The sequence below is a fragment of the Balaenoptera borealis genome (genome assembly GCF_965194805.1).
Source record: "Balaenoptera borealis genome assembly, chromosome: X".
Taxonomy (NCBI): domain Eukaryota; kingdom Metazoa; phylum Chordata; class Mammalia; order Artiodactyla; family Balaenopteridae; genus Balaenoptera; species Balaenoptera borealis.
The window spans coordinates 66,921,642-66,935,525 of NC_138881.1; the positions used below are offsets into that span (position 1 = coordinate 66,921,642).

Genomic DNA, 13,884 nt, shown 5'->3' on the forward strand with positions numbered 1-13,884 from the left:
ATGGTCGTTCCATGTTTAATTTTTGAGTAGCCACTAAAGTATTTTCCACAGCAGCTGCACCATTTTACATTCCCACCAGCAATATATGAGGGTTCCAATTTTTTTCACATCTTCATCAACACTTCTTATTTTTTTAAATTATATTTATTCTAATGGGTAAAATGTGGTATCTCATTATGATTTTAATTTGTGTTTCCTTAATGACTAATAATATTGATTATCTTTTCACATGATTATTGGCCATTTGTATATCTTCCTTGTATAAATGTCAAGTACTTTGCCCATTTTAACTTGGATTGTTTGTTTTTAACTGTTAACATAAGGTCTCTTTATATATTCTGGATACTAGACTCTTGACAGATGCATGATTTGCAAATATTTTCTCCCATTCTGTGGTTTGTCTTTTCACTTTCTTTTTTTTTTTTTTAAACATCTTTATTGAAGTATAATTGCCTTACAATGGTGTGTTAGCTTCTGCTTTATAACAAAGTTAATCAGTTATACATATACAGTATGTTCCCATATCTCTTCCCTCTTGCATCTCCCTCCCTCCCACCCTCCCCATCCCACCCCTCTAGGTGGTCACAAAGCACCGAGCTGATCTCCCCGTGCTATGCGGCTGCTTCCCACTAGCTATCTATTTTACGTTTGGTAGTGTATATATGTCCATGACACTCTCTCACCCTGTCACACCTCACCCCACCCCCTCCCCATATCCTCAAGTCCATTCTCTAGTAGGTCTGTGTCTTTATTCCCGTCTTGCCACTAGGTTCTTCATGGCCTTTTTTTTTTTCCTTAGATTCCATATATATGTGTTAGCATACTGTATTTGTTTTTCTCTTTCTGACTTACTTCACTCTGTATGACAGACTCTAACTCCATCCACCTCATTACAAATACCTCCATTTCATTTCTTTTTATGGCTGAGTAATATTCCATTGTATATATGTGCCACATCTTCTTTATCCATTCATCTGTCGATGGACATTTAGGTTGCTTCCATGTCCTGGCTATTGTAAATAGAGCTGCAATGAACATTTTGGTACATGACTCTTTTTGAACTATGGTTTTCTCAGGGTTTATGCCCAGTAGTGGGATTGCTGGATCGTATGGTAGTTCTATTTGTAGTTTTTTAAGGAACCTCCATACTGTTCTCCATAGTGGCTGTATCAATTTACATTCCCACCAACAGTGCAAGAGAGTTCCCTTTCCTCCACACCCTCTCCAGCATTTATTGTTTCTAGATTTTTTGATGATGGCCATTCTGACCGGTGTGAGATGATATCTCATTGTAGTTTTGATTTGCATTTCTCTAATGATTAATGATGTTGAGCATTCTTCCATGTGTCTGTAGGCCATCTGTATATCTTCTTTGGAGAAATGTCTATTTAGGTCTTCTGCCCATTTTTGGATTGGGTTGTTCGTTTTTTTGTTATTGAGCTGCATGAGCTGCTTGTAAATCTTGGACATTAATCCTTTGTCAGCTGCTTCATTTGCAAATATTTTCTCCCATTCTGATGGTTGTCTTTTGGTCTTGTTTATGGTTTCCTTTGCTCTGCAAAAGCTTTTAAGTTTCATTAGGTCCCATTTGTTTATTTGTGTTCTTATTTCCATTTCTCTGGGAGCTGGGTCAAAAAGAATCTTGCTGTGATGTATGTCATAGAGTGTTCTGCCTATGTTTTCCTCTAAGAGTTTGATAGTGTCTGGCCTTACACTTAGGTCTTTAATCCATTTGGAGTTTATTTTTGTGCATGGTGTCAGGGAGTGTTCTAATTTCATACTTTCACATGTACCTGTCCAATTTTCCCAGCACCACTTATTGAAGAGGCTGTCCTTTCTCCACTGTATATGCTTGCCTCCTTTATCAAAGATAAGGTGACCATATGTGTGTGGGTTTATCTCTGGGCTTTCTATCCTGTTCCATTGATCTATATTTCTGTTTTTGTGCCAGTACCAAACTGTCTTGATTACTGTAGCTTTGTAATATAGTCTGAAGTCAGGGAGCCTGATTCCCCCAGCTCCATTTTTCGTTCTCAAGATTGCTTTGGCTATTCGGGGTCTTTTGTGTTTCCATACAAATTGTGAAATTTTTTGTTCTAGTTCTGTGAGAAATGCCAGTGGTAGTGTGATAGGGATTGCATTGAATCTGTAGATTGCTTTGGGTAGTAGAGTCATTTTCACAATGTTGATTCTTCCAATCCAGGAACATGGTATATCTTTCCATCTATTTGTATCATCTTTAATTTCTTTCATCAGTGTCTTATAATTTTCTGCATACAGGTCTTTTGTCTCCTTAGGTAGGTTTATTCCTAGATATTTTATTCTTTTTGTTGCAATGGTAAACGGGAGTGTTTTCTTAATTTCACTTTCAGATTTTTCGTCATTAGTGTATAGAAATGCAAGAGATTTCTGTGCATTAATTTTGTATCCTGCTACTTTACCAAATTCATTGATTAGCTCTAGGAGTTTTCTGGTAGCATCTTTAGGATTCTCTATGTATAGTATCATGTCATCTGCAAATAGTGACAGCTTTACTTCTTCTTTTCCGATTTGGATTCCTTTTATTTCTTTCTCTTCTCTGATTGCTGTGGCTAACACTTCCAAAGCTATCTTGAATAATAGTGGTGAGAGTGGGCAACCTTGTCTTGTTCCTGATCTTAGTGGAAATGGTTTCAGTTTTTCACCATTGAGGGCAATGTTGGCTGTGGGTTTGTCATATATGGCCTTTATTATGTTGAGGAAAGTTCCCTCTATGCCTACTTTCTGCAGGGCTTTTATCATAAATGGGTGTTGAATTTTGTCGAAAGCTTTCTCTGCATCTATTGAGATGATCATATGGTTTTTCTCCTTCAATTTGTTAATATGGTGTATCACATTGATTGATTTGCGTATATTGAAGAATCCTTGCATTCCTGGGATAAACCCCACTTGATCATGGTGTATGATCCTTTTAATGTGCTGTTGGATTCTGTTTGCGAGTATTTTGTTGAGCACTTTTGCATCTATGTTCATCAGTGATATTGGCCTGTAGTTTTCTTTCTTTGTGACATCTTTGTCTGGTTTTGGTATCAGGGTGATGGTGGCCTCGTAGAATGAGTTTGGGAGTGTTCCTCCCTCTGCAATATTTTGGAAGAGTTTGAGAAGGATAGGTGTTAGCTCTTCTCTAAATGTTTGATAGAATTCACCTGTGAAGCCATCTGGTCCTGGGCTTTTGTTTGTTGGAAGGTTTTTAATCACAGTTTCAATTTCAGTGCTTGTGATTGGTCTGTTCATATTTTCTATTTCTTCCTGGTTCAGTCTCGGCAGTTTGTGCATTTCTAAGAATCTGTCCATTTTTTCCAGGTTGTCCATTTTATTGGCGTAGAGTTGCTTGTAGTAATCTCTCATGATCTTTTGTATTTCTGCAGTGTCAGTGGTTACTTCTCCTTTTTCATTTCTAATTCTATTGATTTGAGTCTTCTCCCTTTTTCTCTTGATGAGTCTGGCTAATGGTTTATCAATTTTGTTTATCTTCTTGAAGAACCAGCTTTTAGTTTCATTGATTTTTGCTATTGTTTCCTTCATTTCTTTTTCATTTATTTCTTACCTGATCTTTATGATTTCTTTCCTTCTGCTAGCTTTGGGGTTTTTTTGTTCTTCTTTCGCTAATTGCTTTAGGTGCAAGGTTAGGTTGTTTATTCGAGATGTTTCCTGTTTCTTGAGGTAGGCTTGTATTGCTATAAACTTCCCTCTTAGCACTGCTTTTGCTGCGTCCCATAGGTTTTGGGTCGTCGTATCTCCATTGTCATTTGTTTCTAGGTATTTTTTGATTTCCCCTTTGATTTCTTCAGTGATCACTTCGTTATTAAGTAGTGTATTGTGTAGCCTCCATGTGTTTGTATTTTTTACAGATCTTTTCCTGTAATTGATATCTAGTCTCATAGCGTTGTGGTCGGAAAAGATACTTGATACGATTTCAATTTTCTTAAATTTACCAAGGCTTGATTTGTGACCCAAGATATGATCTATCCTGGAGAATGTTCCATGAGCACTTGAGAAAAATGTGTATTCTGTTGTTTTTGGGTGGAATGTCCTATAAATATCAATTAAGTCCATCTTGTTTAATGTATCATTTAAAGCTTGTGTTTCCTTATTTATTTTCATTTTGGATGATCTGTCCATTGGTGAAAGTGGGGTGCTAAAGTCCCCTACTATGATTGTGTTGCTGTCGATTTCCCCTTTTATGGCTGTTAGTATTTGCCTTATGTATTGAGGTGCTCCTATGTTGGGTGCATAAATATTTACAATTGTTATACCTTCCTCTTGGATCGATCCCTTGATCATTATATTGTGTCCTTCTTTGTCTCTTATAATAGTCTTTATTTTAAAGTCTATTTTGTCTGATATGAGAATTGCTACTCCAGCCTTCTTTTGATTTCCATTTGCATGGAATATCTTTTTCCATCCCCTCACTTTCAGTCTCTATGTGTCTCTAGGTCTGAAGTGGGTCTCTTGTAGACAGCATATATAAGGGTCTTGTTTTTGTATCCATTCAGCCAGCCTGTGTCTTTTGGTGGGAGCATTTAATCCATTTACATTCAAGGTAATTATCGATATGTATGTTCCTATTCCCATTTTCTTAAATGTTTTGGGTTTGTTATTGTACGTGTTTTCCTTCTCTTGTGTTTCTTGCCTAGAGAAGTTCCTTTAGCAATTGTTGTAAAGCTGGTTTGGTGGTGTTGAACTCTCTCAGCTTTTGCTTGTCTGTAAAGGTTTTAATTTCTCCATCACATCTGAATGAGATCCTTGCTGGGTAGAGTAATCTTGGTTGTAGGTTTTTCTCCTTCATCACTTTAAGTATATCCTGCCACTCCCTTCTGGCTTGCAGAGTTTCTGCTGAAAGATCAGCTGTTAACCTTATGGGGATTCCCTTATGTGTTGTTTGTTGTTTTTCCCTTGCTGCTTTTAATATGTTTTCTTTATATTTAATTTTTGACAGTTTGATTAATATGTGTCTTGGTGTGTTTCTCCTTGGGTTTATGCTGTATGGGACTCTCTGTGCTTCCTGGACTTGATTAACTATTTCCTTTCCCATATTAGGGAAGTTTTCAACTATAATCTCTTCAAATATTTTCTCAGTCCCTTTCTTTTTCTCTTCTTCTTCTGGGACCCCTATAATTCGAATGTTGGTGCGTTTAATGTTGTCCCAGAGGTCTCTGAGACTCTCCTCAGTTCTTTTCATTCTTTTTTCTTTATCCTGCTCTGCAGTATTTATTTCCACTATTTTATCTTCCAGGTCACTTATCCTTTCTTCTGCCTCAGTTATTCTGCTATTGATCCCATCTAGAGTATTTTTAATTTCATTTATTGTGTTTTTCATCATTGCTTGGTTCCTCTTTAGTTCTTCTACATCGTGTTAAATGTTTCTTGCATTTTGTCTATTCTATTTCCAAGATTTTGGATCATCCTTACTATCATTATTCTGAATTCTTTTTCAGGTAGACTACCTATTTCCTCTTCATTTGTTAGGTCTGGTGTGTTTTGACCCTGCTCCTTCATCTGCTGTGTGTTTTTCTGTCGTCTCATTTTGCTTATCTTACTGTGTTTGGGGTCTCCTTTTCACAGGCTGCAGGTTCGTAATTCCCGTTGTTTTTGGTATCTGTCCCCAGTGGCTAAGGTTGGTTCAGTGGGTTGTGTAGGCTTCCTGGTGGAGAGGACTATTGCCTTTGTTCTGGTGGATGAGGTTGGATCTTGTCTTTCTGGTGGGCACGTCCACATCTGGTGGTGTGTTTTGGGGTGTTTGTGGCCTTATGATTTTAGGCAGCCTCCCTGCTAATGGATGGGGCTGTGTTCCTGTCTTGCTAGTTGTTTGGCATAGGGTGTCCAGCACTGTAGCTTGCTGGTCGTTGAGTGAAGCTGGGTCTTGATGTTGAGATGGAGATCTCTGAGAGATTTTTGCTGTTTGGTATTACGTGGAGCTGGGAGGTCTCTTGTGGACCAGTGTCCTGAAGTTGGCTCTCCCACCTCAGAGGCACAGCCCTGATGCCTGGCTGGGGCACCAAGAGCCTTTCATCCACACAGCTCAGAATATAAGGGAGAAAAAAATAGAAAGAAAAAAAGAGGATAAAATAAAATAAAATAAAGCTATTATAATAAAAAATAAGAAAAAATATTATTAAGAGTAAATGTATTCAGAAAAAATGTTTTTTTAATTTTTAAAAAATAGATTTATTAATTTTTTATAGTAAAAAATAAGAAAAAAATTTTTAAAAAAATTTATTAAAAAAATTTTTAATTTTTTAAAATAAAAAATATGAAAAAACTTATTAAAAATTTTTTTAATTTCTAAAAATAGAAAATATGGAAAAAATTATTAAGAAAACATATATTAGGAAAAAAAATTTTTTTAAGTAAAAAAAAAAAAAAAAAAAAAAAATGGACGGACCTAACCCTAGGACTGATGGTGAAAGCAAAGCTATACAGACAAAATCTCACCCAGAAGCATACACATATACACTCACAAAAAAAGGAAAAGGGGAAATTAATATATCCTGCTCCTAAAGTCCACCTTTTGAATTTGGGATGATTCGTTGTCTATTTAGGTATTCAACAGATGCAGGCACATCAAGTTGTTTGTGGAGCTTAATCCGCTGCTTCTGAGGCTGCTGGGAGAGATTTCCCTTTCTCTTCTTTGTTCGTAAAGCTCCCAGCGTTCAGCTTTGGATTTGGGCCCGCCTCTGCATGTACGTCGCCTGAGGGCGTCCGTTCCCCGCCCAGACAGAACGGGGTTAAAGGAGCAGCTGCTTCGGGGGCTCTGGCTCACTCAGGCCGGGGGAGGGAGCGGTACGGAGGAGGCGGGGCGAGCCTGCAGCGTCAGAGGCGTCGTGACGTTGCAGCAGCCCGAGGCGCTCCGTGTGTTCTCCCGGGGAAGTTGTCCCTGGATCACGGGAGCCTGGCAGTGGCGAGCTGCACCGGCTCCCGGGAGGGGCAGTGTGGAGAGTGACCTGTGCTCGCACACAGGCTTCTTGGTGGCGGCAGCAGCAGCCTTAGCGTTTCCTACCAGTCTCTGGGGTCCGCGCTGTTAGCCGCGGCTCGCGCCCACCTCTGGAGTTCGTCTAGGCAGCGTTCTGAATCCCCTTTCCTTCCGCGCCGTGAAACAAAGAGGCAAGAAAAAGTCTCTTGCCTCCTCGGCGGCTGCAGACCTCCTCTCCAGCTCCCTCCCGGCTCGCCGCGGCAGGCCAACCCCTTCAGGCTGTGTTCACGCCGCCATCCCCAGTCCTCTCCCTGCGATCCGACCGAAGCCCGCGCCTCAGCTCCCAGCCCCGCCCGCCCCAGCGGATGAGCAGACAAGCCTCTCGGGCTGGTGAGCGCTGCTCGGCGCTGAGCCCCTGTGCGGGAATCTCTCCGTTTTTCCCTCTGTGCCCCTGTTGCTGTGGGATCCGCACTGATAGCCGTGGCTCGCACCCGTCTCTGGATTTCGTTTAGGCAGCGCTCTGAATCCCCTCTCCTTGCGCACCACGAAACAAAGAGGCAAGAAAAAGTCTCTTGCCTCTTCGGCAGCTGCAGACTTTTTCCCGGACTCCCTCCCGGCTAGCACCAAAGTCCGAGCCTCAGCTCCCAGCCCCCGCCCGCCCCAGCGGGTGAGCAGACAAGCCTCTCGGGCTGGTGAGTGCTGGTTGGCGCCGAGCCTCTGTGCGGGAGTCTCTCCGCTTTGCCCTCCGCACCCCTGTGGCTGCGCTCTCCTCCGCAGCTCCGAAGCTTCCCCCCTCTGCCACCCGCAGTCTCTGCCCGCGAAGGGGCTTCCTAGTGCCTGGAAACCTTTCCTCTTTCACGGCTCCCTCCCACTGGCGCAGGTCCCGTCCCTATTCTTTTGTCTCTGTTATTTCTTTTTTCTTTTACCCTACCCAAGTACGTGGGGATTTTCTTGCCTTTTGGGAGGTCTGACGTCTTCTGCCAGCGTTCAGTGGGTGTTCTGTAGGAGCAGTTCCACGTGTAGATGTATTTCTACTGTATCTGTGGGAAGGAAGGTGATCTCCGCGTCTTACTCTTCCGCCATCTTGCCCCTACTCTCCACTTTCTTGATAGTATCCTTTGAGGCAAAAATGATTTTAATTTGATGAAGTCCAGTTTACCTATTTTTTATTTTGTTTCTCATGCTTTGGGTGTCATATCGAAAAATTAATTTCCTAATCCAAAGTCAGAAAGCTTACACTTATGTTTTTTCCTGAGTTTTATAGCATCAGCCTTCAAATTTATATATTTAATCCATTTTGAGTTATTTTTGTATATGTTGTAAGGCAGGAGTTCAACTTCATTCTTTTGCATGTGGTTATCCAGTTGTCCCAGAACCATTTGTTGAAAAGACTATTCTTTCATTGTTGAATGATCTTGGTTTTAAGGGGGTGGTATTCAAAACCAGACATTTGATAGTATTGCAGGGTACAATCAATAAATTTGCAAGTTTTTAAAACTAGGACCTTTAGTAAGTAAGCAAGTAAGTAATGTGGAAGAGTAATACTGAAGAATAGCAATACATATGCTGTATGAACGTGATTATAACTAGAATTTACAAAGCATGAAATTAAGCATTCATAATGAATCACATATAACTTATTTCACTGTATATATAAGTAAATCATGTGAGAATATGTTGTGTTCTGACCACCAACACAGGGTGTTCCAAGTCATTCACTATTATCTAAATCTCTTTCCTGCCATGAAATTTTATTCCATTCTTCTATGTTGATTTGTCTCATAAAGCTATGTTGATTTTTTGCAGCTGAAATACTTTTCCCCCTCTTAAAGTTCCACCGGTCTTGTTCTAATGCCTCTTATAGGAAGCTTGCAAAGTCCTTTCCTTTTCTTTCCAAATTTCTCATACTTTATCTTGTTCCTTTTCTTTTCACTGTTTTCTTTTCTCTTTGTTCTGTGTGCTTCATTTTATTTTTATTCGTCTTTTTTTATTTTTTTGCTATTTCTTTATGCCTGTAACGAATAGGTGAGCAAACCTATTCATTATCCCTCATTGTGAAGGTAAAAGATTGACTTTCTAGCAAAGCCATTATAAATAATTGCTTCAGGAAAGAAATTTACCATTTATCATTTTCTGATTCCTGCTTGATCTCAAACATCCTTAGTCCTCCTAGTGCCAAAGCTGGGACCACTGTTCCCACCTGCAGGCTTAGCCTGGAAACATTGATTTTAGAAAATAAGGCTTTAAAATTGCCATCCTATCACTCTGTGACTCAATACCAAGTTACTCATGCTACTTGTTTGGACCTGCAATTATGATCCTTTGGATAAATGCTCTTGTGATTTGTTCACTTTGTCCCCATCTTGCCATTCTGGTAACCCATTTTCACTAATTATTTTCTGAGCCTGAGTCCCTACCTTGGTACCTTGTCTTCTACTTCAGTCTGCTAGGACTGGATTTTTGTTTTGTTTCTGTCCATTCCCCCTTCTTCCCTGGAGTTCTCCTTTCTGAACCCTAGGACAGTAGCCAAGTCCATGTTAACTTGCTGATGGTCTACTCTGACTTCTGTATTAGCCTCCTGAATCCCTTTTCTCTGCTCAGCTGGCCTGTTGGGAATTACTATTGTCTTATAAGCAAATAACCTCAAGTTCACCATTCTTTTTTTTGTTTGTTTGTTTAAAATGGAAAGTTTACTTGCTCAGTACACCAAATAGAATGCAAACACTGTCATGACAAATATACAGAAATATGCATATCAACATAAAATAGTAATTTAGTTTAAAGGAAGGGAAATCTCTTTAAATGTTATGACAACGTACTCCCAAGAATCTTTTTTTTCAGTTAATTATACATTTCAATAAAATACACGGTAATGAATTAAGTGGAAGTTAGCTTGTGAATTTTTCTTAAAAATAAAAATCTGGGCTTCCCTGGTGGTGCAGTTGTTGAGAATCTGCCTGCCAATGCAGGGGACACGGGTTCGAGCCCTGGTCTGGGAAGATCCCACATGCTGCAGAGCAATTAGGCCCGTGAGCCACAATTACTGAGCCTGCACGTCTGGAGCTTGTGCTCCACAACAAGAGAGGCCACGATACTGAGAGGCCCGCGCACCGCAATGAAGAGTGGCCCCCGCTTGCCGCAACAAGAGAAAGCCCTCGCACAGAAACGAAGACCCAAAGCAGCCATAAATAAATAAATAAATAAATAATTTAAAAAATAAATAAATAAAAATCCAACCCCATTAATCCATGCCAGTTAAACACTCAACTAAAATTTCCAAGTAAGTGCAAAAGGAGATGGAGTTAGTTACCTTTTTTGCTTGAATAATCCCAAGGAAAATGGTTACTACAAACACAGCAGGCAAACTGTTAAGACCGACCTATCTAGAACATAGTGTTGAACTAATTTCAGTCTCAAGTTGTGCTAAATGCTCATCATTAGTATGGCACAGTTTGGTCCATGATATGGTTTAATGCCAAGACAGATCCCAATTTGTTACAGAAACACATAGATTACTGTTGTTTTTTTTGTTTGTTTTCTTTCTAAATATATATATTTTAAAAAGCCAGGTATACTTCCACATACAAAGGCAGGTTTTCCCAGGAGGAATTTACAGAAAGTAATCTGGGGTGCGCCGGGTCACATGAAGCTCTCCACGACGAGGTGCTGGGTCAAACTGAAGGAAGGAATACTTCAAAGTGTCATCTAATTCCATGATAGCAGCCTGGTTCCCACAACGGTAACAGTAATTCGGTGCACTGAAAATGGTAACCACATTCCGATCATGACACCAATTGTATCCCTCCATTACAAGTTGGTGAGCACGAGAAACCAGTGTGAGACCATTGGCATGGTTAAATGTTTCAGAAATATCTTGTCCAAATGTGTAGCCAGAGCCGCGTGGTGAAATACCCCACCCACCACGATCATCTGGATCTGACCATAACAGATCACACATTGGGCCCTCATGTGGAACTTCTTGTAAACGATCCAGGGCTCTTATATGTGTATCTATGGATGGGGAGAGGCCACCATGGAGGCAGAATATTTGTCCATCTACTAAAGCTGTAAGTGTCAGATAGTCAAACAGATCTGTAAAGTATTTCCAAACATTGGCATTCCCATACTTTCGAAGACATTCATCATAAAAGCCATATACTTGGGTAATTTGTCGGCTTTCGTGGTTTCCTCTCAATATTGTAATACGTTCTGGATAACGCACCTTTAATGCCACAAGAAGAGTCACAGTCTCCACAGAATAATGACCTCTGTCTACATAGTCACCCATGAATAGATAGTTTGTATCTGGTGACTTCCCACCGATTCTAAAGAGTTCCATAAGATCGTGGAATTGACCATGCACATCTCCACAGACAGTAACAGGACAACGGACCTCTTGCACATTTGATTCTTTTGTTAAAATTTCCTTAGCCTTTTCGCACAGCGTCCGCAACTGATTCTCGTTCAGCTGTTTACACTCGTTCAGCTGCTCGACCCACTGGTACAGCTCCTTGGTGAACGCCTTGTCGTGCATGGTGGCCCGAGCCCCTCCCCCGCTGCCTCCCGCCCCCCTCCCCCTCACCCCGTGCGCCCCAGTCCCGGGTGCCGCTCCCCTTGCCCGGCCCCGCCGCCGCTGCCAGCTCCCAGCGGGAGAGGAAGGAGCCGGGGAGCGCGACACCGCGCCCTGCCCAAGCCCCGCGGGCGGCTCTGGGCGCACGGCCTCCGGGAGACCCCTGCCCGCCCTGGCCCGTCGGACCGCGCGCCCCAGGAGTCGGTGAAGGGCGCGGGGAGGTGCGGGGCTTCCGCGGAGCTCCCGCCGGAAGATGGGCACCTGTCGCCACCGCCTCCCACCCGCCGGCCGCTCCCGGTTCCCTTGCCCCTTCTCTCTCGCTCTTTCTCTCCCCTCCCTCCGGGTGTCCCAAGTTCACCATTCTTAAACTTCAGTGTGCATAGAAATTACTTGTGGTATGTATTAGAATTTCAGATTCCTGTATTCTATGATCTGAGATTTTGATTCACTATGTTTGGGGAAAAGCACAGGTCTTTTAATTTTTAACAAGCTCTTTTGGTGATTCTGATGCCAGTGGTCAGCAGACCATACTTTGAGAAACATTATAACTTACAATTATGGCTCGCCAATGAAATGTTTACTATTATCTATTGTCATATTATTTGGATGCTACTTCTGAATTGAACTTCACTGAGTCTAAAGGGCTGGATCTGTTTTAGCAGCCTATCATACCTGTTGATTTCCACCTGTGAGGTTTGCCGAGCCCTAAATGGCTTGTTTCTTTTTTTTTTTAATTTTTATTGGAGTATAGTTGATTTACAATGTTGTGTTACTTTCAGGTATACAGCAAAGGGAATCAGTTCCATATATATATATATATATATACTCTTTCTTAGATTCTTTTCCCATACAGGCCTTTACAGAGTGTTGAATAGAGTTCCCTGTGCTATACAATAGGTCCTTATTAGTTACTTATTTCATATATAGTAGTGTGTATATGTCAATCCCAATCTCCCAATTTATCCCTCACCCCTTTACCAACTGGTAAGCATAAGTTTTTTTTTTTTATACATCTGTGAATCTACTTCTATTTTGTAAATAATTTCATTTGTACTCTTTTTTTTTAGATTCTACATATAAGTGATAACATATGATATTTGTCTTTCTCTGTCTGACTTACTTCTGAATTGAACTTCACAGAGTCTAAAGAGCTGTATTCCCTGCCTGTCATACCTGACGATTTCTACCTGTGAGGTGAGACCTCAATGGCTGGTTTCTGCATGCAAACTAAAGATGGACAGAACCAGGCTCTGATCCTAGATGTAGGCCCTATGTGTGTGGCTTGAAGTTGAAATCACACTTTCCAAGGGTGCATAACAAATGAGCTTGATTTGAGTGTGATTTGATGGGTGATGCTTAGTAGCAGGGTAGAGACAATACTTGTGTTGTCAAGTGATAAGTGGGAAGCTGGAAAATATTCAGCATCATGGACATTTGACGGTTTTGGTTGCCCAGTATTAATTTCCTTTTCCTAATTAGTATTTTAATTTCATTATGAGGAATTACCTCTTCTCCATTGCATCTTCTGTAATCAGGTCCCACTTCCTCCCCTAACCAAAGGATGAAAAAGTGATCATAATTATGCCAACTTAACACTACTTTCCTGGAATTTCAAACTTGAAGGGAATTGCCAAAAGACAAACAAGTTTGAATCTATTCTATTCCAACAGAGGGTCCAGTGCATACTCTTTTGCTACAAGAGCATTCCTATTCCTATGGTTACATCTTCTTAGCCTTTAGTTGCCTTGGTTCTTGCTGATTTCTAAACCTGGTTCTGCAGCCTTCGGGTGATTTCTATGAAGAAACAATATGTTTCCAATTAATTTATTTTTGCCTAAGTTAGCCAGATTTACTTCCTGTTGCTTGTAAACAAAGAACTGTAAAGGATATATTCAGGAAGATAAGGCAAAAGGACTGGAAAATTGTAATACAAGCTTGGGGGAAGAGGGTTCTCTGAAGGGACAGCAACATGTTGGAGGACTCATGTGGGCCCAGAATTTGGACTAAGAATACCAGTTGTAGGGCTGAGAATAAGAGAACTAGGTCTAGATTCTACCTGTCAGTGATAATGTGTTACTAATGTATTGAATGGTGTTGAACCTGCAATTTGAAGTTTTTATACTTATAGAGAGAAGTAGCTGGAAAAGGTAGAGACTGATGGGGACTGACAAATCCCAAAGATCATCTCTAGTTCTAAATCTAAGCCCTGTTAATCATCTTCATCCACTTCTGGAAACCACACTATTCCTGACTACTAAGATACGCCTCTAAGAACAAGCAGCAGATTGTGAAGATCAAGATAAATACTGGTTCAGACCTTTTAATTTATGCCTTTCCACATGTATATCACATTTAATAATTT

The 13,884-nt window shown here is 40.8% G+C and overlaps 1 pseudogene across 1 annotated transcript; it reads right to left on the bottom strand.

Annotated features, from left to right (window-relative positions):
• Nucleotides 1–10,263: 10,263 nt before the first annotated feature.
• On the bottom strand, nt 10,264–11,499 carry LOC309620232 (serine/threonine-protein phosphatase 2A catalytic subunit beta isoform pseudogene; annotated as a pseudogene). The gene has a single exon. The product of its transcript is annotated as a serine/threonine-protein phosphatase 2A catalytic subunit beta isoform pseudogene (transcript).
• Between the last annotated feature and the right edge of the window lie 2,385 nt (nt 11,500–13,884).